The 23,696-nt window shown below is 39.7% G+C and overlaps 1 protein-coding gene across 2 annotated transcripts in view; it reads right to left on the bottom strand.

Annotated features, from left to right (window-relative positions):
- The window catches only part of CPNE4 (copine 4), a 672,331-nt gene that overhangs the window by 426,081 nt on the left and 222,554 nt on the right, over window positions 1-23,696 (bottom strand). Inside the window, exon 1 of one of the 2 annotated variants that reach the window (XM_015539940.2) lies at window positions 4,263-4,331. The exons of the other annotated variant lie outside the window; for it this stretch is intronic. The gene's annotated coding sequence lies outside the window, so the exon portion shown is untranslated. Of the gene's footprint in view, window positions 1-4,262; window positions 4,332-23,696 lie in introns of those variants that run through there. 2 annotated transcript variants of the gene reach the window in all.

The following is a 23,696-nucleotide window of genomic DNA, read 5'->3' as shown; positions in this document are numbered from 1 at the left end:
GTTTACTAGACTGCCTAAAACATTAAAGCATGATGGTGCCTCTCTGAAAAATCATGGAAGCTTGCAAAGAATGTTTTCTACTCCCAGATGCAATTTAAGATGATCTCATTTGCTCCCCTTTATCACACACCCCCACCCACTCACATACAAAGCCCCCTAAATTACAACGTCATACAGTGCCCTGAATTACAGTGACAGTGAGCTATGAATTTGAATGCCTAACAGAAGCTTCTTTCTTTTAAATGGCTAACCCCATTATTTTAAGAAATGTATCTTCTGAATACTAAAACCTAATAGCAAATTCAAGCAATATGTCACAGTATGTGGTGCTTCTAACGATTTGGGTCATTAAGATGACTCAAAACAGCAGCCTTGAAAAGGAAACAATTGTGAGACTGACAATTCGCTGTATGAAGAATATGAGAGAGACACAGAGAAAGAGTGAGAGCCGTTCATGCTGAATAGTGTCATATATAATCATATTACTTCAGAAACCCTTATTGCTTTGAAAATGCTGATAATATCTCCTGACCGTGTTTATTTCCATGTGATATTTGATTTGCCTTCCAATCTAGAGTCGATTTCAAACAGTTTAGTCTCACTGCCATAATTTATATCAGAACAAGTAATGTAGCTCATATCTAGTCAAAACTTTAGGGTACAGATATGACAACCTCAGCGAGATGCCACAGGGAACAACAGTTCCAGAACTGTTCAGCGACTACTCTAAGGCCACAGAGGTAGCTAGTTAGTGGCAGAAGTGGCAGAACTAGGACTAAAATCCTGGCCACCTGAATCTTTGTCCAGGGTCCTTTCTTCCATGCTTTTGTAGAGAGAGAAAAACAACAACAAAAATCCTCTTAGGAGTAACTATGACTCATAAAATGATTTCTTTCTTTCTTTTTTTTTTTTTTTTTTTTTTGAGCAATCATGTCAGAGTGTTGTATTAGAATTTAAACTCCCTTACATCCTAAAGGATTCAGTTTCAGTATACTCCCTGTGACCCTAGGTAAGTAACTTAATCACTCTGACCCTCAGTTTTATCACTGGTTGAACAACGGGAATTCTGGTTAACTCTCAGTATTGCTATGAGGAACAAACCTGTGTGATATTGCCCAACACAAGAACCCATTCAAAGTATCATTCAGCAAATATGCACTATCACAAGGCAGAAGGAAATGGAGTTGGATTACTTCCCCAGTGAGTGTGCTATAGTATAGCCTTTCCAATGACCTGGCTGAAAGGAAACTGTCATTAAAATATGCATTCAATGTATTACCCCCATTACAAGCAAGCATATCATATTCTCCAAAAGTATTCTCCTCTTTCCCTGTTCCCTACATCTGACTCTCAAGATCCAAACCTAGAAGACTGAAGGCAGACTATGTAGGATGGAAGGGGGCTTATGGTCCCTCATTAAAATCCTTAAACCATGCCCTTAAAGAAAGACCAGCAGGTGAAAAGACTAGAGACCATGGGGATGGCACCACCAAGAATCATACAAACTAGGTATCACAGAGTAACTTCCATCTCTCTCTCTCTTGCTCTCTCCTTTCTCTCTGTCAAGACCCAGGTCTGCCACTACATACACCTCACCAAGTCCTGCCCATCCCACTTCCAAAACACTTCTCCTTCATTAACTTATCTCCATTCCAACCAAACAAATCTAGATTGCCTCATTCATTCCCCAGCAAATTCACTTCCTACATTCTAAGCTTTGTAAGGGGTGCTAATCTGCGGGGATAGAGTTCACTGAAGAATATCTTTGGCTCCTGTGGATATCCTCACTTTAATTACCACCTAACAGGTCTCCTGGCTTCCTTTCTTACCACTGTAATCCATCTCATGTGAAAGGCCATTATCATCTTCCTACTCAAGAAAAAAAAAAAAAAACCACTGGACTCCCTGAAGTTCTTAGAATTCCATGCATATACAAATGTCCACGAATTTGCTATCACCCTTTGTTTAGACTCCCCTTTTAACCTGGCAAATGCCTTCTAACTTATAAAAAATATATTTTTTTCCTTCACTTCCTGGCTCACAGCTTCCAAAACCCTTGGAATTTCCTAAGCATTGAAAGTGATAAACTTGTCTTTTTTTTTTTTTTTTTTTTAACATTGATGAAGTGACTTTTGGAAGCCACCTAAGGATGGGGGTTGGTTGCCAGTGGAGATGACCATGTGATTAGAAGGTTAAAACTTTCATACCCATCCCCTGACCTCCAGGGAAGGGACAGGGGCTGGAGATTGAGTTGAATCACCAACGGTCAGTGATTTAATCAATTTATGCCTATGTAATGAAGTCTCTATAAAACCCAAAGGAATAGGGTTTGGAGAGCTTCCAGATTGGTGAACACATGGAGATCTGGGGAAGAGTGGTACACCGAGATACAGCATGAAATCTCTGTGCCCTTTCCCCATACTTTGCCCTGTACATCTCTCCCATTTGGCTGTTTCTGAGTTATATCCTCTTATAATAAGCTGGTGATCTAGTAAGTAAAATGTTTGAGTTCTGTGAGCCATTTTAGCAAATTAATCAAGCCCAAGGAAGGAGAAAGTCACAGAGGACCTCTGATTTATAGTCAGTTGGTCAGAAATATAGATAATAACCTGGGCTTTCAACCAGTTTCTGAGGTGGGAGAGGGGGCAGTCTTGTGAGACTGAGTCCCCAACCTGTGAAATCTGATGCTATCTCCTAGTAGATATTATGAGTTGAGTTGAATTCTCAGACATCTTGCTACTACCTGAGAATTGCTACTTGCTACTACCTTGCTACTACCTACCTACTGTCTACCCCCACACAAACACATGTTAGTATTGAGTCCAGAACACCCTTTATACCCTTTACTGTTCAAGGTCCTGCCTTTTTCTTAGCTCCCACAGCAAGTTGCTTGTGCTTTCATTATGGCTATTCTCCAAATGCATTATGGGTGGTTGCCTCCTTCTGTTTGATCCATTAAACTAAGGACCTCCCAAGATCAGAATTTTCCCTTTACTTTCTTTTTCCTTAATGCCCACCCAACAAGTACTCAGTGCTTAGCACACGCTCAGTCAAAGGTAAATGATGAGACATCTTTCTCTTTCCAACGTGTTTCAACAACCACTCTGAGAGCCAACTCTGACAGTTATAATCAGTGCATTGCTTTATTTTCATTCAGTGTTTCATCTTCTCTCACTTCCTCTGGGCCCAACTCTCATGCTATGAACAACAACAACAACAACAACAACAAATGTGCTCAGATGCTCCAGAGCAAAATCCAGACCATCCTTCTGAGTGACAGCCACACAAAAAAGAATATATATTAGAGCTATATGTCAAATATTCCTTCTTTCTTTCTATTCATTCACTCAACAGCATTTATTGAGCACCTAATATGTGGAGGGGCCGTCTAGGAACTTAAACATTTATAATTGAGTATTTATCTAAGTCATGGCATCTTAAGCTAATGGATGAGTTTCTGGTGGGGAATGCATCTATGGAGCCCCTGAAACTAAAAAAAATTTCAAGTGTGCAAATACATTTTCCTAGATTTCAGCAGATTCTCAAAAGAGTCCCTGATTCAAAACCTTAAGAAGCATTTTCTAAACTCTGTTTAAAACATACATGTATACCTGAACAAGTTCTAAGACTTTTCCATTTGTATATGAAAGGAATCCTTATTCTTTTATAAAACACCTTGTTCAAGCTTCAAGAGATGTAGCATACATTAATTTACAAGTGGACCCTTTAAGTGTATTTAAACCTATTTTTTAAGGATGTCCCTTTTTCATGTAGTATAATAAGCTCTACAAGGATATTCAAGGCTGTGTCTTGATTGTTTCTTTTTCCTTGCAGGCCACCAACAGTACCCTGAACACAGGACTCCATAAGCTGAGAGCACAGGTGTAAGGGGGAAACACAGTGACTTATTAAGATGAAAGTGACCCCAAAATACAAATACAATTATTAAATTTTCCCCTATTCCTTTTTCCCTTTCTAGTTCCTAAATAATACAAATATGCTTGACAACACCATGTCAAAAAAAAAAAAAAAGAAAAGAAAAAGAAAAGAAAAAAAGCATGACTTTGGAATTAGACCTAAGGACCTGGATTCTAGGCTCTCCTCTCCCATTACCAGCTGTGACCATGGGCAAGCTGCTTGACCTCCACAGGCTTCTTCTACTTATAAAATAAGTTTCTGTTAGAATTCAGTGAGACATGCCTAGTAGAGTATCTGTTCTCTATATATAATAGAGGTTTGTGGACATAATTGATGTTGCTCACCAAGTGTTTCTGGTTCTTCCTTTTTCCAGGCAAACTTCCCTGCCCTCTTCAAGTTGAATGCAATCACATGACTTCCTTTAGCCCGTGAGAAGGGAATGGAAGTTACTTATTTCACTCTGATGAAGTTTCAAGAATCAGTGTGTGAGCCTCCAGTTTCTTTTCCAATGCCCTGGAGATGGTAGAAGCACGTGTTGAGGTGATGCCTCAGATATTATGTGTCCCTGGAGTAACTTCAGTGAATATAAACACACACCAACCTCAGCTGGACCTATAGTATGAGCAAGAAATACACTTCTCTTGTATTAAGTCGCTGAGAGCTGGGGCTTATTACAATGGCATGAGCCAATGGCAAAATTCTGACCAAGACTGTGCTTAATAAATATTAGTTCCTCTTCCTGATTAAGTTTCATTAGTTGCACATTTCCTTGTTGCATTTTCCTTAGAAAATAATCCAATCAAAAAATTCACTCTGACATGAATAAAATGTTTAATACTGTTTACTTGACAGAGCATAATATAATCTATTATGGTTTCTTAAAATTGAACTTTTATTTAAAAACAACTCAAGGTGAGAAGGGTGATCATCTTTCCCTGTGTTGCACTTTCTAGGATATCTGGTGGTACTGCTCTTTATTGCTTTCTCCACTTCTGGAAACTAAATCTATCCAGAACCTAACAGCTTCACATTAGAGTCAATTATCTGGCTAGATCACTTATCACAAAACTGTAAAGTTGTATGAGTTAGCATATGTATGTATAGGGGTTGATGGAGGGTTACTGTTACCTCCCATTACTAACGTGAATATAGAATGAATTAAAATAAACAGTTTGAGAGGTTTCCTGATTATCCATTGCCCCAAAACTTAGGGGGTTAAAACAAAACCTATTTTATTGTATCTCATAGGTTTTGTAAGTAAGGAATTTGGGAAGGGTTCTTCTGGGTGATTCTTCGGTTCCATGTATTGGAATGTTCCATGTATGAGGTCACTCAGTAGTGTTTATCTGGTGGCGAAGCTGGTCTAGGGAGTTCAAGATGGCTTCACTCACATACCTGACACCTTGGTGGTAATAGCTGGAAGGTGTAGGCTCATCTGGCTCTGTCAACTGGAGTGCCTGCTCCAACATGGTAGTCTCAAGGTAACTGGATTTCTTACATGGTGAATTGAGGTACACAGAGAGAGTATTCCAAGGCAGAATCTGCAAGATTTCTTAGGACCTAGCCTTAGAAATCCCAGAAATCACTTCTGCTGAAATTTATTGGCCAAAAAAACCAATTATCCTATATTCAGCTCACAGGGAGGGGGATTTAGAGTCTATGTCTCAGTGGGAGTGCTACCACAGCATTTGTAATCATCTTTATTATACCATGAAACAGAACCTCTTAACTGCTTCTCTGGTTTCCTATGAAATCTCTGGATCCAAAAACTCCAATGACTATAAGCTTTGATGAGCAAAAAGTAATTCTCTTAGAGTTTAAAGGTCTTCCTTGGTTACCCAGAGGGTTTACCTGGATTCATTTACAAAATCTCTACTGTTATAGATATTTCCTTGCTCCTCCAGATGCACTCTTCACCATTACTCCATCGCTATATTCCCTGGAAATCTGACCTGCATTGGCTACATCGGGGACTCCCTTATCCTCTGGTTTCTCATTGGATGCAGTCAATCGGAGGTGCTGGAAGAGGAGTATAGGGCAAAAGGAGAGTGAGCAAGGGCATTACTACCCAGCTCCCTCCCATGTGGAGCATTGTGGTTGGTCATGTTCCTCTAGCTAGGCTGAGGTCACAACTCCTGTCAGACATCACCCACTTGAGACAGCTATTTTCTCTAATCTCAATAACACCTCCTACTCTTGTCCCCTCAGGCCTAGCAGTGATAGCAGTTTTAAGAGAAGTAAAAATAAAATGCATTCAGGTTTTATTAAAACAGTTTAAAATTAAATCTATTTCAGTCCTCTCTGAGGGCAGTGTTGAGTAAAAATATATTCTTAGATTATTTCTTGTGTGTTAACATCAAAATATTTCTTAATGAGAAATCAATGAGGAGATTACTGTTGAATTCATTTCTTGAAACGACTCTATGTCAAAAAGCAACAACAACAAAACTACCTACAAAAAGTTGATCATCAACAGACCAGCAGGTCTGAAATATTTCCTCACTTGGACTAGAAGATGTGAAATATTCTCTCAGACCACAGACCTGAAATACCTTACCAAATGATCTTCAAATTTCAGTTTTGACTATTCAATTCAGTCAAGTTTTCCAAACGTTTATAAAGCATTATCTGTTGAGCACACAATGGAATCACTTACTTACCTTACTCTCACTAGCCTGTTGACTTTTGATGGTTCAGGATAGGCTCTTGGTTGCCTTTGTGCCCCTTCATTTAGCTCTTTGCCTAGCATTTGGTAGATGTTTAATGAATGTTTGTAGAACAAACAGATGAAGGAATGAATGAGAGAATGGCAAAGCATGTAAACTTAAGAGAAAAAAATGTACATGACAACCAAAAGTCAGAATTGTGATTCATGAAACTTCTTATCAGAGGAAAGTAAATACTGTTCTCTCAGAGTCTTTGAAGTCAATGAAAAGACTCAGGGTTATACATTAATACTCTCTTGGCACACAAAGGTCTCCCTGCCACCATTAAGTATACCCTCCAGTATGGCAAAAAAAAAAAAAAAAAAAAGTTCATAGCTCTCCACCTGGTGAATTCCCCAAGTTAAGTTAGCCAACTCCAAGTCTCATCATAGCATTTAGAATCAGAGTTTCCTTGTCTGGGGTAAGTAAGTACACAGAACTAGAACAATGATAATCCCTAGTGACTTTTGGTTCCTTCTTAAATAAACAGATAACATTACTGGGGAGATAGAATTCTAGTCTTTTCTGTTGGAATTCCACAGGAGAAAACACTGTACCCCACAGGCAGCTGCTGTTCTCATGGAACAAAGGATGTCTCTCACCTCTGGGAGGAATCCTCTAATAGTTTGGCCAAATAGTTTGGCCCTCTAAAAGGGCCAAAACATCATTCCTACACCCCAGACTAGAAACTGGAAGAGTATGACAATGGAGAGGAGGCCAAATGGTACAGAGGACTCAAACCATGAATAGTTCTATTTTTGAAAGTTACCTCTGGACTAGACCTCAGTTCTCATCCTACCCCTGTCTTCCCCCTCACCCAAGTTACCTTGGACAAGCCATTCATGTTTCTAGGCTTCTGTTTCTTCCTCCACAACCGGAAGGGTTAAAGTAGGATATTCGTAATGGACTTACCCCAGATCAACCATTCGAAGATTGCAGGTTTCAAGGAAAACCTAGCAACAAAGCACTAACGTATAAAAAGAGAATGAAAGCATAGGGGAACCTGGGTGGCTCAGCCCGTTGGGCATCCAAATCTCGATTTCGGCTCAGGTCATGATCTCATGGTTTGTGCAATCAAGCCCCACATCAGGCTCTGCACTGAGCATGAAGTCTGCTTGGGATTCTCTCTCTCCCTCTCTCTCTCTCTCTGCCCCTCCCCTGCTCACATGAGCGTGCTCACTCTCTCTCTCTCAAAATAAACATTTCTTAAAAAGAGAGAATTAAAGCGTAACAAAAATCTGCAGCTTAGGTTACTGCCATCTTTTTCCCATCACGTGTACATACTCCCTAACTTCTCCCTTGGCTCCAAAACTCCACCTGGTTGTAATAGCAGAGTGTGATTTAGCGCAAACTCCCAGTGAATCTGGTTATTTAGAGAAAAATCATTTTATACAACTCATTAGTGGTACGAGAGCCACCTTAAAAGCTACCAAAATCTGAGTTTATGAGCAAGGTTGGAGATTTTCAAATGTATTCAAGATTTTCAGGTGATCTTCAAAAAATTCTTATGATTTCAAGTCCTACCCAGCCTCTGTTCTATAGACTTTACTGTTTCCTTCATCTCCCCGGAGTTCATCGAAGTGTAGACTGAAAAAAATGTCAATTTTCTTCACCAAGAATTCAAGGTAATAATAACAGAAATAAGTAATGAGATATTTATAGCAGCACTATCAACAATAGCCAAAGTATGGAAAGAGCCCAAATGTCCATCCATGGGTGAATGGATAAAGAAAATGTGGAGTATTACTTGGCAATCAAAATGAATGAAATCTTGCCATTTGCAACTACGTGGATGGAACTGGAGGATATTATGCTAAGTGAAATTAGTCAGAGAAAGACAAATATCATATGACTTCACTCATATGAGGAGTTTAAGAGACAAAGCAGATGAACATAAGGGAGGGGAAACAAAAATAATATAAAAACAGGGAGGGGGACAAAACAGAAGAGACTCATAAATATGGAGAACAAACTGAGGGTTGCTGGAGGGGTTGTGGGAGGGAGGATGGGCTAAATGGGTAAGGGGCACTAAGGCATCTACTCCTGAAATCATCGTTGCACTATATGCTAATTTGGATGTAAATTTTAAGAAATTAAACATATATATATTTATATATATAAGTACATAAATATATATAATAATAATAAATAAATTTAAAAAATAAGTAATGAGAAAGAGGAGATGGAGGAGGAGGGATCTCACGTTTATATAGGCCCTTGCATGGAAAAGGCATGGATTCTAAATGCTTCATATATATTAATTTATTTCTTTTTACAACCCTGAACGGCAGAGAACATATCATCCCACTAGAACACAAGGAAACTGGGGATAAAAAAAATTAAGTAATTTTCTCAAGGTCTCCCAGCCAATAAGTGGCAGACCTGGGATTGAAACCCAGGCAATTTGATTCCAGAGTCAATGCTTTTCAACCCATTATATTGAACAACTTCTCCCCCTCGCCCCGCCATGGGAATCTTTTCAGAAGAAATCTGAAGGAATGCATTGAATAGTTACAACAGTGGAGAAATGAGTGTGAATGTTTATCTCTAAGGTCAGTTTAATCTGTATATCTATTTAACAATTATCTGGGAGGAGTAGAGATGTCAAAAGCACTTATCTTGTCAAAAGAAATTGGTTCACCAAGCATAGCATTGATGTTTTTCCCCTAAGAATTCAGCACAGATTAGCAAGGTGCCTAGCCACAAAATTTGCATTCTCTGGGCTCTTTACCCTGACTATTCAAAATATGTTATCCCAAACTACATGGCCAGACCAGTTGCTTTAAATCACCATGGCAACCAGAGTCAGTGGAGATGCCCCCATGGAAAGACAGGAGAAGGGCTGTCATTAAAATCCTGTTTGTGGTAGAAAGGGGGTATTTGGAGAAAATCTGTCCTGCGGGAGATCTTTCACTTTAGGAAGAAAAACACCCTTGCTTTTGTCAGAACTTTCTGTTCTCAGCTTCTTAATATAGTTGTTTGTTCTTATTCTCCCTGGAAGAGATTTAAGAGAAACCTTATCTTCTGCTTGCCTTCACAGCTATACATTGTAAAATCTATTGTGCATGTATATATATGCAGATGCCCACATTTATACATAAATACATACATGTGCATGTATGTATATACACATAAACACTAAATGCACATTATATACACAATGTGCACATTCATACACATCTAACACTTACATACACACACATACTGACTTCCCAACTTCTCACCATGGCACTCTCAGCTCACGATTCTGACAGATAACCTATCCATCTGGAAGCAGACTCAGCTGAGAGAGACACCAACCAGCATCTTCTCTCCCCTGCCTCTAATGAAAAAAGGACCAACATGGATGTGATCTGACTCAGCAAGGTTGCCACTGGCATAAAAATGTCTCTGCTTGCATGCTTGCTCTGTCCTTCCTCCATGCTATGCCAACAGCACCAGGCCTGTCTGCCCATTGTCTCCCCTGTCACCTCAGCCTGTTCAAAAGTGATGCGAGAGAGAGAACCAGCCATTTTCCCCCAAGTTATACCATTAATTTCTAGCAGTGGTTTTGAAACCATCATCGACTTGAGATTGGGGCTCAGAGAAGTTGGCAAAATTTCTCTTGCAAGAGAGACTGCCTGCCAAATTTTAACTAGATTCTGGAGGTTCAGTGAGATGGTGTCTAAATGCCCCTTTCAAGTCTGAATTGATTAGTCAGGAGATCCTAGTCGAGGTCATAAGGAAAAATAGAAAACAGTAAAAGAAGTGGCCTGCTGGAAATACAGACAAAAGTGCACGTTTCCATGGCATACTAGAAAAGCCATGAGTGACAAGATAGGAGGTTCTGCTCCTCACCACAGTAGGTGACTCAGGCATGAGACTGACTTTCCCCAGATGCTTAGTCCCTCCACTCTGAGAATGAAGAGCTGGATTCAATTTCCTTGTCACGTCTTCTACCAACTCCCAGCCTAGGCTCCTAAGCTATGACAAGCCTGGGTACTACAGGCTCCCACTTCTTCAGCCCTTTTCACCTCCCATCCAGGGAAATCTACTCATGCTGCTTCTACAGGCCCCAAGTGCCAATGCTGCAGAAATAAACAGCCTGACATCTGTATCTACAAGGGGAAATGCATGATCAGCCTAAAAAGAATGAGGTGGCTCTGTACCCACTGACATCCTAAGGTACATTGCAAAGTAAGGAAATCAGGATGCAAACTGCATGTTCTAAGAGTTGCTGTTTGTGTACACAAGTAGCTACAAACTTATACCTGAATACATACACATTTATGTCTAGGATGCACAGAATTTATCCAACAAATATATACCAAGTTATGAGGAAATGGTGGACAAATAAATAGAATCCTTACGGCATGGCTTGTAACAGCCAAAATGAATGAATGACTGAACAAACGAGTGAGTGAATGAATGAATGAATGAATGGGATAATTGAAATGTCCACTGATAAAAGGCACATAGAATAGATGACAACTTTTCCATACTATGCAGCTGTGACAAAGAATGAAACAAACCTGAGGATACTGACATAAAAAGACCTCTAAAGATATACTTGTTGGTGACAAGAAACCTTAATAAGCTCTCTCTAGTATTCTTCTTCAAAAAGAAAGTGCCCTCTCCTTCCTTTCTCTTGCCCCTGTCCTCTCTCCTACAGAACATTCAATCCTTGGAATATAGAAGTAATCCAATGTATGACAAAAAAAAAAAAAAGAAAAGAATCTCCTTAAAGTTCAAAATATACAGTAAAATTTGGAATTCCAAACTCTTCCGCCCAGTTATAATTCAGCAACTTAAAACCAATATCATGTATATAGCCAGTTATAAACCAATACCATGTATACAAGTAAAACTCGATTTAGAAAGCAGTGGGCATGGTGAGGACAAAGACGCCTTCCACACCACCAATCTGACGTGATCATTCCCTGGATTTGAGAACAAGGGGAATAAAGGTATATAAGCATTTGGCATGGATTCTTTCCCTTCATGTCTGAGGAGCCCAGGAAATGTTCCAGAAAGTCAGAGATACTGATATCCACACTGTCTTCCTGGGGAAACTGAGCAAAGCAGTTGTAGCCACACCCTCCACTGAAGACAAGCTCTGTACGGAATCCTTGGAGCCAGCTGACATACATCAGTGTGTCCTATGTGCCTCATGAGAGTCCCTATGTCTTCAGGCCAAAAATTACTGTATTTGGAAAATTACTTATTTGCAAAATAAAAATGATGAAGCAGTTAAAGATACTAGGAAGTAATTGTCTCATCTTTTTCTCCTTTAAGAAGGTTTTCTTTGCTCAAATCAGCATTACTTATCACTTTAGCAGGAACATCTGGGCCAGGAGTCTGGGGTGAGAGGGAGATTTACTCTTACAAGGTTTAAAATCCTTTTATACTATGACCATGGTTTACTTTCCTAATCAAAAACAAAAGTTTGGTTCATATAAAAATGAACAAATAAATGAAAACTCCACAATGAGAACAGAAAACTTTAATAAAGTTTGCCTAAGCTATTTTTCCTTTAAGAGATCAGCCTGTGTGTAGCAATTTGGGTATGAAATGCTATAAGGGAAAGAAGTCTATTGGTTGGGTTTTTAATTTTTTTTTCCTGAAGGAAGAGCTGGAGGAAAAGTAGGAGAGGAAGAGAAGAAAACAAGAGAAATAAGTCTTCTCCTGAAGTAATCTCCTAAGAGGAATGTCAGAAAATTATGTCTAGCATCAGGCTGCACTATACCCAAGAGGAAAAGTAATTAAAGGAAGCTGGGGGCAGGGATGGGAGGCAGGGTAGGAATCATACAAATGATCAAGGAAATTACTTCTGAGTAAGAGCCAAAGGAAATGACCTGGTTGTGTAATGGCTGGTGAAGGATTTGACAATTGGATTCTAAATATCTGAAAGAAAGAAATATCCAACACTAAAAAATGAATAAGTGATAAAGGAAAAATATTTCCATTCTTGATAAACCCACTTTATGTGAACCTAATTCATTCTTTCCCCCAACAATCTTTGTAAAGATGCAAATCAAGTATGAACTAATTCTGGTCAGCAACAACGTTTAAGTAGCCTGGAGTTAAAGCGGTAAAGGGGAGACATAGCCAGAGAGGAACAAAGACCAGGCTCCTGTTATAGACAAGAAACGGACAGCAGCAGAGAATAGGTAAAAATTGCCGGTTTCCTCCCAGGTTGCATTTCAATTGTTTAGTAAGTAAACCAAATCGCTGGGGAAAAAAAATCTTCACCACATGGGTGATAATCAGGTCAAGCAAGACACCATTTTGTCATTATAATAATAAACAAGATACAGTAATAATTAGCCATCACAACACCTCCTTTCATGATTGTGAAAAGTAGCACAAGAAAAACTCACCCCTCAAACAAGACCTGCATCTGAAGTGGCATCTATGCAAACAATCTAGTAAATTCATGTGCACTTTCTCTCAGATAGATAGATAGATAGATAGATAGATAGATAAAGAAAATACCAGGCTTCACAAGAGTCCAGTCAATCTGCAATTATTCATTGCACACCTATGCACAGGATGCACATATATGCAGGTCCATCAACTTGAAAAAACAAAGTGCTAGATTTAGAAACTGAAGTCACATAAAAGGAGTAATTGGTTTCTCAAATATAATTATTCTACATTGATTTATTATAACTTTTTATCCTTTTTACCAGGATGAGAGTTTATGGTTCAAGGAAGATCATAACTTCCACCCTATTTGTGTATTTTATTGCCAGGATCATTGGTGGAATATTGTTAATATTTGCTTATGTGAGTTTTACATTTGTCTATGTACTAAAAAATTCATATTGATAGAAAAAAGAGAAAAGGCCAAGATTTATTTTCATATATATGAAAACTTTGACGTGGCTTATCATGAAACTATCTAAAAGTACTCTGTCCACCTTATCTTCATGGATGCTCTGAAATTTATTCTTATGTTGTGTGGGAATACGTTTAGGAATTCCCTGAGCTTGCACCAATGGGTTAACAAGGCTGAGGACAAAAGCATCCAGAGTAGGTAAACAGGGCAAAAGCACCCCCAACATAGAACAAAAGCATAGAGCCGGAAGCTGCTTCCACAGGACAAAAGCATCTAGAATAGGTAAACAGGTAAATAGGGCAAAAGACCGCTGTAGCAGGGTGAAATTGCCTGGAGGGAACTAGCAAAAGAAAGGTGCCTTATTGACCCTGAGGTAGCATGCTCTGTCTAATCCCCTAGGCAAGTTAAGATCAACAGACATGGCGCCTGGTGCCTGCCATAAACAGCCATCTGCTCAGTGCTGGGATTTTGTTTTGTATTAACCCAAACCCCTAACACCACATATCTTCAAAACCCCCTTTTTCTCACACACTTGAGTTAATGATCACGGTTTCATTGTCTCTTTCTGCACGTCCAGCACATTTGTAAGCCTTCTGATCCTAATGAATACAGAACAAGGACCCTTACTTGGGGCTCTCGTCTCCTCCCAGACATTAGCCTCTCTCGTATTCAATTCTGCATCTGCTCTCTTGCTGGACAAGAGAGAACTCCAGACTCAAAATCTGTGACAATGTTGAAATAATAGATAGTGCTGATTTGAACAAAAGTTTCTTAATGGAGAAAAAGATGAGACAAGTATTTCCCAGTAACTTTGTCTCATTTTTATTTTCCAAGTCATTTCACCAAAATTATTTTCTAAAAATTGAAATTAGAAAATACTGTAACCAAATAAAAAGAAAGAAAGAAAATACTATAACCACACTAATATTGAATTATACTTTTGGTAAGTTTTAGATTTTCTTATTAAAAACCACTAACCTATAAATATCTAAATTTTTAGATACTTGAGTTTAGGGCTTTGGGAATTAACTCTAGTTAACTCCAGTTAATTTGATATTTGGCTAAATTTATTTTAAAAAGAGAGACAGAGAAAGGGATACTTAAGAGTTATTTTTCTCAAAATGTGTATAATTTTGTACTGCCATTTAAAACACAGAACCTGACAGGACTAATTTACATTTACATCATACTGAGATTGTTTAATTGCTAGAATGCCACATTGCATCTTTAAAATATATACCTATTATAAATTCCTTGCTTCCATGTGGAGCTACAAGAAAAACCTAATTTATAGAAAAAGAGCTCTTTAAAAATATGCAGTAAATTCTTAGACTTCTAAAGTCTTCCACCTAAATATTTACCCAGTTATAAAACCAATACCGTGTATACAAGTAGAACTCAATTTAGAAAGTGGTGGGCATGGTGAGGACAAAGACGCCTTCCACACCACCACATCTGACGTGATCATTCCCTGGATTTGAGGACAAGGGGGAATGAACGTATATAGACATTTGGTATGGATTCTTTCCCTTCGTGTCTGAAGAGCCCAGGAAATGTTTCTGGGATGTCAGAGATACTGATATCCACACTGTCTTCCTGGGGAAACTGAGCAAAGCAGTTGCAGCCACACCCTGCACTGAAGACACTCTGCATGGAATCCTTGGAGCCAGCTGACATACATCAGTGTGTCCCATGCGCCTCATGAGGGTCCCTGTGTCTTCAGGCCAAAAATTACTGCAGTGTTGTGAATACAGGAGAAGCATGAGATAATCACCAAGCCCTATAGGGAATTCAGGAATCTTGCCAAAAGCAACCAGAAGCACCTTGCTTTGGTGGCTGATGTAAGACTTGGATACTCCTACCCAGACCTCAGCATTTGGGACAACCCCTTTTCAAAAAACTATTCCATGGGCTCCTCAGCACAACAAATTGGCCAGACAGGTAATTTTTCCTTTTCAGTGGAGATTTGGGGAGACTTTGCTCCTTCCAAAGGCCATACAGATGAGCCAAGCTTCCACAGAAATCTCCTAACTCCCCATTCTGTGGTCCTTCCACTGAGCCACTCTGCCTCTAGACAAATCTGTGCTTTATCATAGTAGCATTGGATGGTTAAAACAGTACTGTTCCCCATCCACCACATGAAAAGTAAAACCGCATAAGGGTGTGTGTGTGTGTGTGTGTGTGTGTGTGTGTGTGTGTGTGATTTTAATCCAACAGCAGCGATGTTTGTTCATGCAAAAAGAAATATGCCATGAGACATTTGTGAAAACTGGAGCTACAACTAGTCTTAGGGGATGAACTAATGCTCCTTTGACCATACTAACCTTCCTGTCTCACAGTAATTGATCAGCAAACCAACTTCTGGTGTGAAGAACTCTTCCATATATAGCAACTACTAGTGAGTGTTCGTGGAGCTACCATAGATGTCAGCCCTTATGAGTCCTAACCTTTTGGCCCTGAACTATTTCTGTGTATGTCAGTCCAACTTCCAACTGCCACTACCTACATCTCTCTGCTTGAGGACTGTCTCCGGTCACTGGATCCTGCTCTGCTCATATACATGGCAAGTTGTAGTGCCAGGGAATTCAGAACCAATGACTGGCAGGAGTTAGTGGATTCATGCATCATCTTCCTCTATCTTCAGAGTTCCCCAGTAGGATTAAATTCCAATTGCCTACAGCACAAATTGGCTCAATAACGTACCGTTTATTGGCTTCCGTCTCTTCCTGCCTCACTTCTTCATGCCTTACCAGTATTTCCTGAGTGGATCTTCCAAATCTGACATGATCATTCATGATTTGAGAACAAGAAAGAGTTCCATTGTGCCAGGTTTGAAGCTTAGTGTATTGCCTGTTTCATCTTAATTAATCCTCACAACAATCCAACAGATTATTTTTTATATTCATCTTATAGATGAGAAGCATGAAATTTACAGATATAATAACTTGACTACCAGTTGCTCAGCTAGGAGAAGAGTCATGATCCAAAGGCAGATCTATTTGATTCCAAAGTCTTGTTTTTAACCAAGAATCACAGTCCTTTATCAGTGTAGCTCCACAGGTTTACATACCAAAAATCTGCAAAAGATCTTGAATCACTTTTCAGTCAGTGGCATTCAATGATCAGTAGAGATATAATAAGTCATACACCCATTAATTCTAAGAGCATACTAGATTCAATGAAAAACTCTTAGGTGAGATGCAGTAATGAATACTGTCACTGATTTCTGCTATGTTGTCCCTGTAGTGAGTAGAACACTGTGTCTAATGGCCTAAGTAAGACCAGACCATAGTGACTACTAGAAGCATGATTCCAAGGATTTCCAACCAAGCTGGATGGAAGAAACATAATAATCATGCCCATCTTTTTATACCCCCAAAGGAGTGGACACATTGCCAACATTACTTAACATAAACATATTATTAATTGCCAAATGGTAAGTTGGGGTTGGCAAAAGTGAAAGCTTGATCAGACAACAGGAACAACCACTTTACAACTACATTGACTAGATTAAGCATTGCTCCTTAGCAGTATTTACCAACAGGGAGTGTGTGGTGGCAAAACAGCTCTCCAGGAGGAGATGGGGGAAGAAGCAGAACCTGATTGGTAGTGTTTGCCGATTTTTGTGGTGTAAATACTCCCACCACGGCCAATTTCAAGCTACCAATGTGTTGTCATTGAATTCATAATTGGAAAGAGAAGCACAAAATCTGCCTTCCCATGCCAGTATGAGCCAGCTCTGGCACGCCCCTGCTCCCGTGGGATGATGATAACAGAAACCAAAGGCTTAACTATGTCTTCTTTGGGTTCTAGGGAAGGTGGGAGCAGAGAAAAGCAATAAACTGAGAAAGCAGACAAGATCTGCTCTAGGCAAGTTCTGCCTCATTCTGCGAGGTAAAGACTGTTCTTTCCCAGCATAGATCAGAGAGACAAGAGGAACTGTGCAACGTAGGAGGTACAGAGCAGCGGTTGTTGACATCAGCTGCATAGTAGAATCCCCTGAGGCCTGTTTAAAAATCCTGCTTCCTAGGACTCACCCATGGCCAATGAAGTCAGAACCTCTGGGAGTGGTACCCAGGCATCAGCTGTTAGCGACAACACGCCGGTGAAAATGAACACTCCATAACCACACTTCTCAAACTTGAATGTGCATGCAACCCACCTGGGTATTTTGTGAAACTGCAGGCTCCCAAAATATTAAGTAAAAAACAATGGTACTTTCTAAGTTCAGGAGCAGGAAAAGCTACTAAGCTAATTAATAGCAAGAGAAGTAAGACTAGTGGTCACCTCTGAGAGAGTACTGAGTAGAAAAAGGAAGGAAACCCTCTTGGGTGCTGGCAGTGTTTTACATTTGATCCAGAAAGTGGTAACACAGGTAACACACTAAGTTGTACACTTAAGTTTAGTATACTTTCTACACTGTACTGTATACATGGTATATCTCAACAATAAGAGTGGTACTAGGTGGGGGGCGGGGGGCGGGGAATGCAGAATCCAATTTAGTAGATCTGGACAGGTCCTGAGATTCTGGATCTCTAACAAGCTCCTAAGCAACGCTGATGCTATTGGTCTGACCATGTTTTGAGTCTCAAGGCTCTAGACTGGAATCAGGACTTAGATGTCAACTTGCTATAAGTGTTACCTATAATGTGCCAGGCAGACGGCTGCGCCCAGTTGGTGTAAAACAGGAAGCCCATGACTAAGCCTCAAGCACAGTGCTGCCCCTGAGGAAGTCAGTCTACTGAGGTCAAACAATTAATGTAACAAATTCATTCACTGATTTAAAATGTCTCAGGGGTTCCTGGGTGGCTCAGTCAGTTAAGTGTCCGACTCTTGATTTTTGGCTCAGGTCATGATCTCATGATTTGTGAGTTCAATCCCGCGTCTGGCTCTGGGCGGACCGCTCAGAGCCTGCTTGGGATATTCTCTCCCTCTCTCTCTCTTTCTTTCTCTCTCTCTCTCCCTCTCTCTCAAAATAAATAAATAAACTTTAATAATAAAGAAAAAAGAAAAGAAAAGAAATGCCTCAGTGAGTCCCTGCCATGAGCTAGAAGCAAGTGATATAGACCTGAACACGTCAGGGAAGGTGCCTGTTCCCCATCTCCCAGAGTTTATAGATGTCAGACGAGAAAGTGCACAAATACTTACTCATCCCAAATGAGATAAATGCCATAAGAGCAGGGTGAAATGGAGTTGCTGAAAGAAGGCCAATGTGGCTGGAGGGTGAGGAGGCATGGTAAGTGGTAAGCACAGTGTGCTGATCCAGGCAGGGGCCAGAGCAAACAGGGCCTTGAGAGCCACGTTAAGGATCCCGGTCTTTATCTTAAGAGCAATGGGAAGCCTTTGAAAGGTTTTAAGCAGGGGGGTGGCATAATCAGATTTGCATTTTTAAAAAGATCACTCTAACTACAGTATGTAGAACCCATGTGGGGGGGGGGGAGCAGAAAGAAGGTTAGTCCAGCAGACCAAAGGAGAGAAGCTATTAGCTTAGACAAGGGTGACAGCTACACAGACAGAGAAGGACATGATTCTCAGAGATTTATGGGGTAACATACACAGGTCTTGATGATAGATTGACTATGAGGGTGTCAGAGGTGACTCTGACTCTTCTCATTAGCACAACTATAAAAATGGAAGTGTCATCCACAAAGCTGGGGAAACACTGTCCTTATTGCTTCTATATTTTCCGGGCTTATCAAAAATATCCCAATTTCATGCAAGTTTATTCCTTTCCAGTTAATGTACTTTACCATATCTAAGGCTTTTCCTAGAAATAAATCTGCAAATTAAAAAAAAAAAAAGTTTGACAAGAATGCTCTTTTCCAATGATCACCATAGCCCTTTTCCTAAGTGAGGTACACTCATACAACCATGGATCACCCTAATGCCAGGCCCACTGAGGTTTCATTGTGAATATAGAGTCCCAAAATTCAAAAAATGAATCCAAATTATCTTTCTGTTCATGCTTCCCTTCCTTCTTCCCTTTAGTGCCCATAAGATAGAGACACATGCTTAGGAAATTGCTTATAATTGTGTGCTCTGCTGGCTTACAGTGTGTTGAATTTATTTCCCAGAGTAATGTACTTTTTTGCATGTAAAACAGTGGGGCTTTTCTCCAGCCTCATTGAGGTATACTTGACAAATAAAAACTGTATTTACTGAAGCATACAACATACATTTTAAAAGCACAGTCAGAGCCCACAGGTGCCTGAATGACTGCGGGTGCCTCACAAAGCATGGTAGATGATAAACATGACCTTAAGGTGACAGGCTGCACATTGGGATCCATTATTGTGCATCCAGAGGAAATAAAACTTTTTGGTGGCTATTGAAATCAGATTCAGCACCAACACATAGGAGTTTGGAGTTGACTACAGTCTGATTAGGTTAACTAAAGGCCCCTAAAAGCACTCACGCTTGTTTCAGGCACAAAATGCTGCTTTAGAATAGAACATGGTGAGTTTTCAACCATCACTGTGAGTGGGTCACCAGAAGCTTTGACTACAAATGCACTTATTTTTAAAAACTACATCTTAAGCACTAATGACGGTGAAAACAGAACACAGGTTTGGGGAATCCATAAAACCAAGAGTCTTACCCTCATGGAACTATAATCCACTGGGGAGACAGAATGAAAGAAAACTCAAAACAGAATGAAATTGGTGCTAAGAAGAGAGAGAAGCAATTTTTGTGAAAGGTAGAGGAACAATATATTTTCTCTTACTGGGGAAACAAGAAAGACATTATAAAGACAATGAAATTTGAGGTGGTGATGGCTGGGAAATAAATAAAATTTCAACAGGCAGAAAAAGCCTGCCCATCCCAAGACAACTCAGCCTTCAAACAAAGAAATTTGTGTGTGTGGGGGGGGGGGAGGGTGGGAATCTATATTGTGTCAAAAGCATAAAGAAGCAAAATTGTGTTTGGATTTTAGCAAACAGCAGTGTGGTGTAAATGAAGGTTAGTTGCTCTGGAATAGGTAGGGTCAGAAACAAGCAGAGAAAGTAGAGTACTGTGCTAAAGAGGTTGAGATGGGAAGCCATTGAAGGTTATGGAGCAGAAGGGCTGTGGGATGATAAGAACAAAGCATATATCAAAGTATTATAAATTTTTAGTCAGAGCTCCTATTCTCTCCAGTTGGTTTGTGATGCTCAAGTTTTCACTGACAACTTTGTACATCAAGGAGACATTTAAAATTCCTTACCTTTGGGGTGCCTGGGTGGCTCAGTCAGTTAAGCATCCAACTCTTGATTTCGGCTCAGGTCATGATCTCACAGGTTCATGAGATGGAGCCCTATTTTGGGCTCTACGCTGACAACACAGAGCCTGCTTGGGATTCTCTCTCCCCCTCTCTCTCTGCACCTCTCCTGCTATCACTCTTTCTCTCAAAATAAATAAATAAACTTTAAAATAATTAAATAAAATTTCTTATCTTCTTTTATTGTTTTCTGTTTATCATTTAAGTCTCTGTAGACTAATATGACAACATATCTGAGAGACAAAAACTTATCTGTGTTCAAGTTTCTTTTTTTTTAATGTTTATTTATTTTAAGAGAGAGACAGAGTGAGCATGGGAGGGGAAGAGAGAGAGGGAGAATCCCAAGCAGGCTCCATGCTTTTAGCACAGAGCCCAAGGCAGGGCTCAATACCACAAACCATGAGATCATGACCTGAGCCTAAGTCGGGAGCTTAACCACCTGAGCCATCCAGGCATCCCTATGCTCAAGTTTCTTCAAGAAAAGACATAGGCAGTAAGGAGCAGGAGGTGGTTTGCGAAAGAATAATCTCAATATCTAAATTCTGATTGTGCATAATATAGGGTTTTGGTTTTTTTTTTCCTAAAAATGTCTTGGTTTGAAGGCCGAGTTGAGTTTTTTTTAGTGGTTAAGTCCAAATGGCCATGGTTGAATAAAAGTAAAATAATTGTCTTGTATGTGGAATAAATGTTATTTAAATTCTTTTTCTCTTTAAGATCCCCCAGCAAACACAGAACAAAGCTTTCCAAGGACATATTCAATAAGCTATATAATAGAAATGTTACTTGACTTCAGAACAACAGGGTGAGCACAGAATGAAATATGTGAAAATTTGGGCTTCCTTAATTTCCTTGATCTTTTACTGTAAAACAGATATCTAATTTGGGAATTTATACTTGAAAATGAATTAAAATACTCATTGGTATCCCTTTCTCTTTCTGTTCCAGTATAGTTTGCTTGTCCAGGATATTCACTGATGATGACAGAAAAGGAGGATAATGGAGGTCTAGAAGGTAATGGAGGACAAGGCACAGGCAGAGCTGGAAGAGGTCCCTTTGCAATGGACCTAGAAAGATACAAGGAACTGTAATAAGGAAGGGGGTCCACACAGAAATGTTCTGTTCTTGGGAACCCTCTTGCACTGTTGGTGGGAATGCAAACTGGTGCAGCCACTCTGGAAAAAGTGTGGAGTTTCCTCAGAAAATTAAAAATAGATGACCCAGCAATAGCACTGCTAGGAATTTACCCAAGGGATACAGGAGTGCTGATGTATAGGGGCACTTGCACCCTAATGTTTATAGCAGCACTTTCAACAATAGCCAAATTGTGGAAAGAGCCTCAATGTCCATCAACTGATGAATGGATAAAGAAGATGTGGTTTATATATACAATGGAATACTACTTGGCAATGAGAAAGAATGAAATATGGCCTTTTGTAGCAACGTGGATGGAACTGAAAAGTGTTCTGCTAAGTGAAATAAGTCATACAGAGAAAGACAGATACCATATGTTTTCACTCTTATGTGGATCCTGAGAAACTTAACACAGACCATGGGGGAGGGGAAAGGAAAAGAAAAAAAAAAGTTAGCGAGGGAGGCAAACCATAAGAGACTCTTGAAAACTGAGAATAAACTGAGGGTTGATGGGGGGGGTGGGAGGCAGGGGAAAGTGGGTGATGGGCATTGAGGAGGGTACCTGTTGGGATGAGCACTGGGTGTTGTATGGAAACCAATTTGACGATAAATTTCATATTTACAAAAAAGAGATGTTCTCTTTCACCTCACTGATAAAAAGAATTATGGATGGTGCTAAAGTTCTAAAGGAAGAACACATCTTCTGTTTCCTTTGCTATGTGAAGCTATGTTGATTGATAAATGGTACCCAGGTTCAGGACCTTTCTCAAAGGGCACAGATAACTTATGATTTTTATGTTGTGCTCAGCATCCTTTTGAAAAAGCAAAAGATGGTCACAGAGAACTACTGTTAGGGGTGGCTATTCAAATATGGGTTGCCCGAGCAGAAAACACACCTGCTTTGTGCACAGAAATGGCAAGAGATAGCACTGCTTAGACAGTGGTGAGCTCAAGCTCTGTGAATCACTAGCATGACTTTGTCTGTGAAGCAGGGCTGTCTGGGTCAACTCCAAAATCCTAAAGTGAAGCAGAAGTAGAAATAAAACCCTTGGGTAGAGGATGAGGTCTAGAGAGGTTTCTAGCCCACAGAGAAGATTCTCTCTTTGCAGCACAGTAACTATGAAAAAAAATTGCCTGAAAATATGTTAACAGGCAATGGATTCTCAGTTTAAGATACCACACTTAAAATTGCCTTAATTATTGCCTGAAATAATACCCCCAGCTTTAAAAGAATCATTGATGCACTCCTATTGAAAATCACACCAGAGATCTTTGCTAGTACAAAAATACAAGAAAAAAACAAAGCACACACATTAGAAAGGGAAAAATAACACTGTCTCTATCCTCAGACAAAATGATTATCTGCATAGAAAATCGCAAAAGTCTATTTAAAAAAAAAAAGCTATTAGAACTGACAGCAAGCTTAGCAAAGTTGCAGGATACAAAGACTATATTCAAAAAGCAATAGCCTATCAGTATGCTAGCCATGGAGTGAACAATTAACATTTTTTAAAAGCATTATTCACAGTGGTACCTAAAACGTGAAATCTAAATCTAGATGAAGGTCTAAATCTATCAAGATACGCCCACGATTTGTATGCCAAAAGTACAAAATGTTAAAGAGCAAAATCAAAGAAGACCTAAATAAATGGCCATGTGTATGTCCATTTTGTGAATTGGAAGACTTGATATCGTTGTGTAGATTCAACTGGACACCAACCAAAATAGCAAGAAGGTGAGTTTTGTGGCTGTGTTCTGTAAATCTTACATAAGAAAAAGTTGAAGAGAACTCCCAAGCTTCAAGTGCAATGGAATCACAGTTTTAAATGCCAGCTCCTTGCTTCTCAAAGTGTGGTTCATGCAC

This window comes from Panthera tigris, chromosome C2, assembly GCF_018350195.1.
Source record: "Panthera tigris isolate Pti1 chromosome C2, P.tigris_Pti1_mat1.1, whole genome shotgun sequence".
In the NCBI taxonomy this organism is placed as follows: Eukaryota; Metazoa; Chordata; class Mammalia; order Carnivora; family Felidae; genus Panthera; species Panthera tigris.
This window is presented reverse-complemented; position numbering and strand designations above follow the sequence as displayed.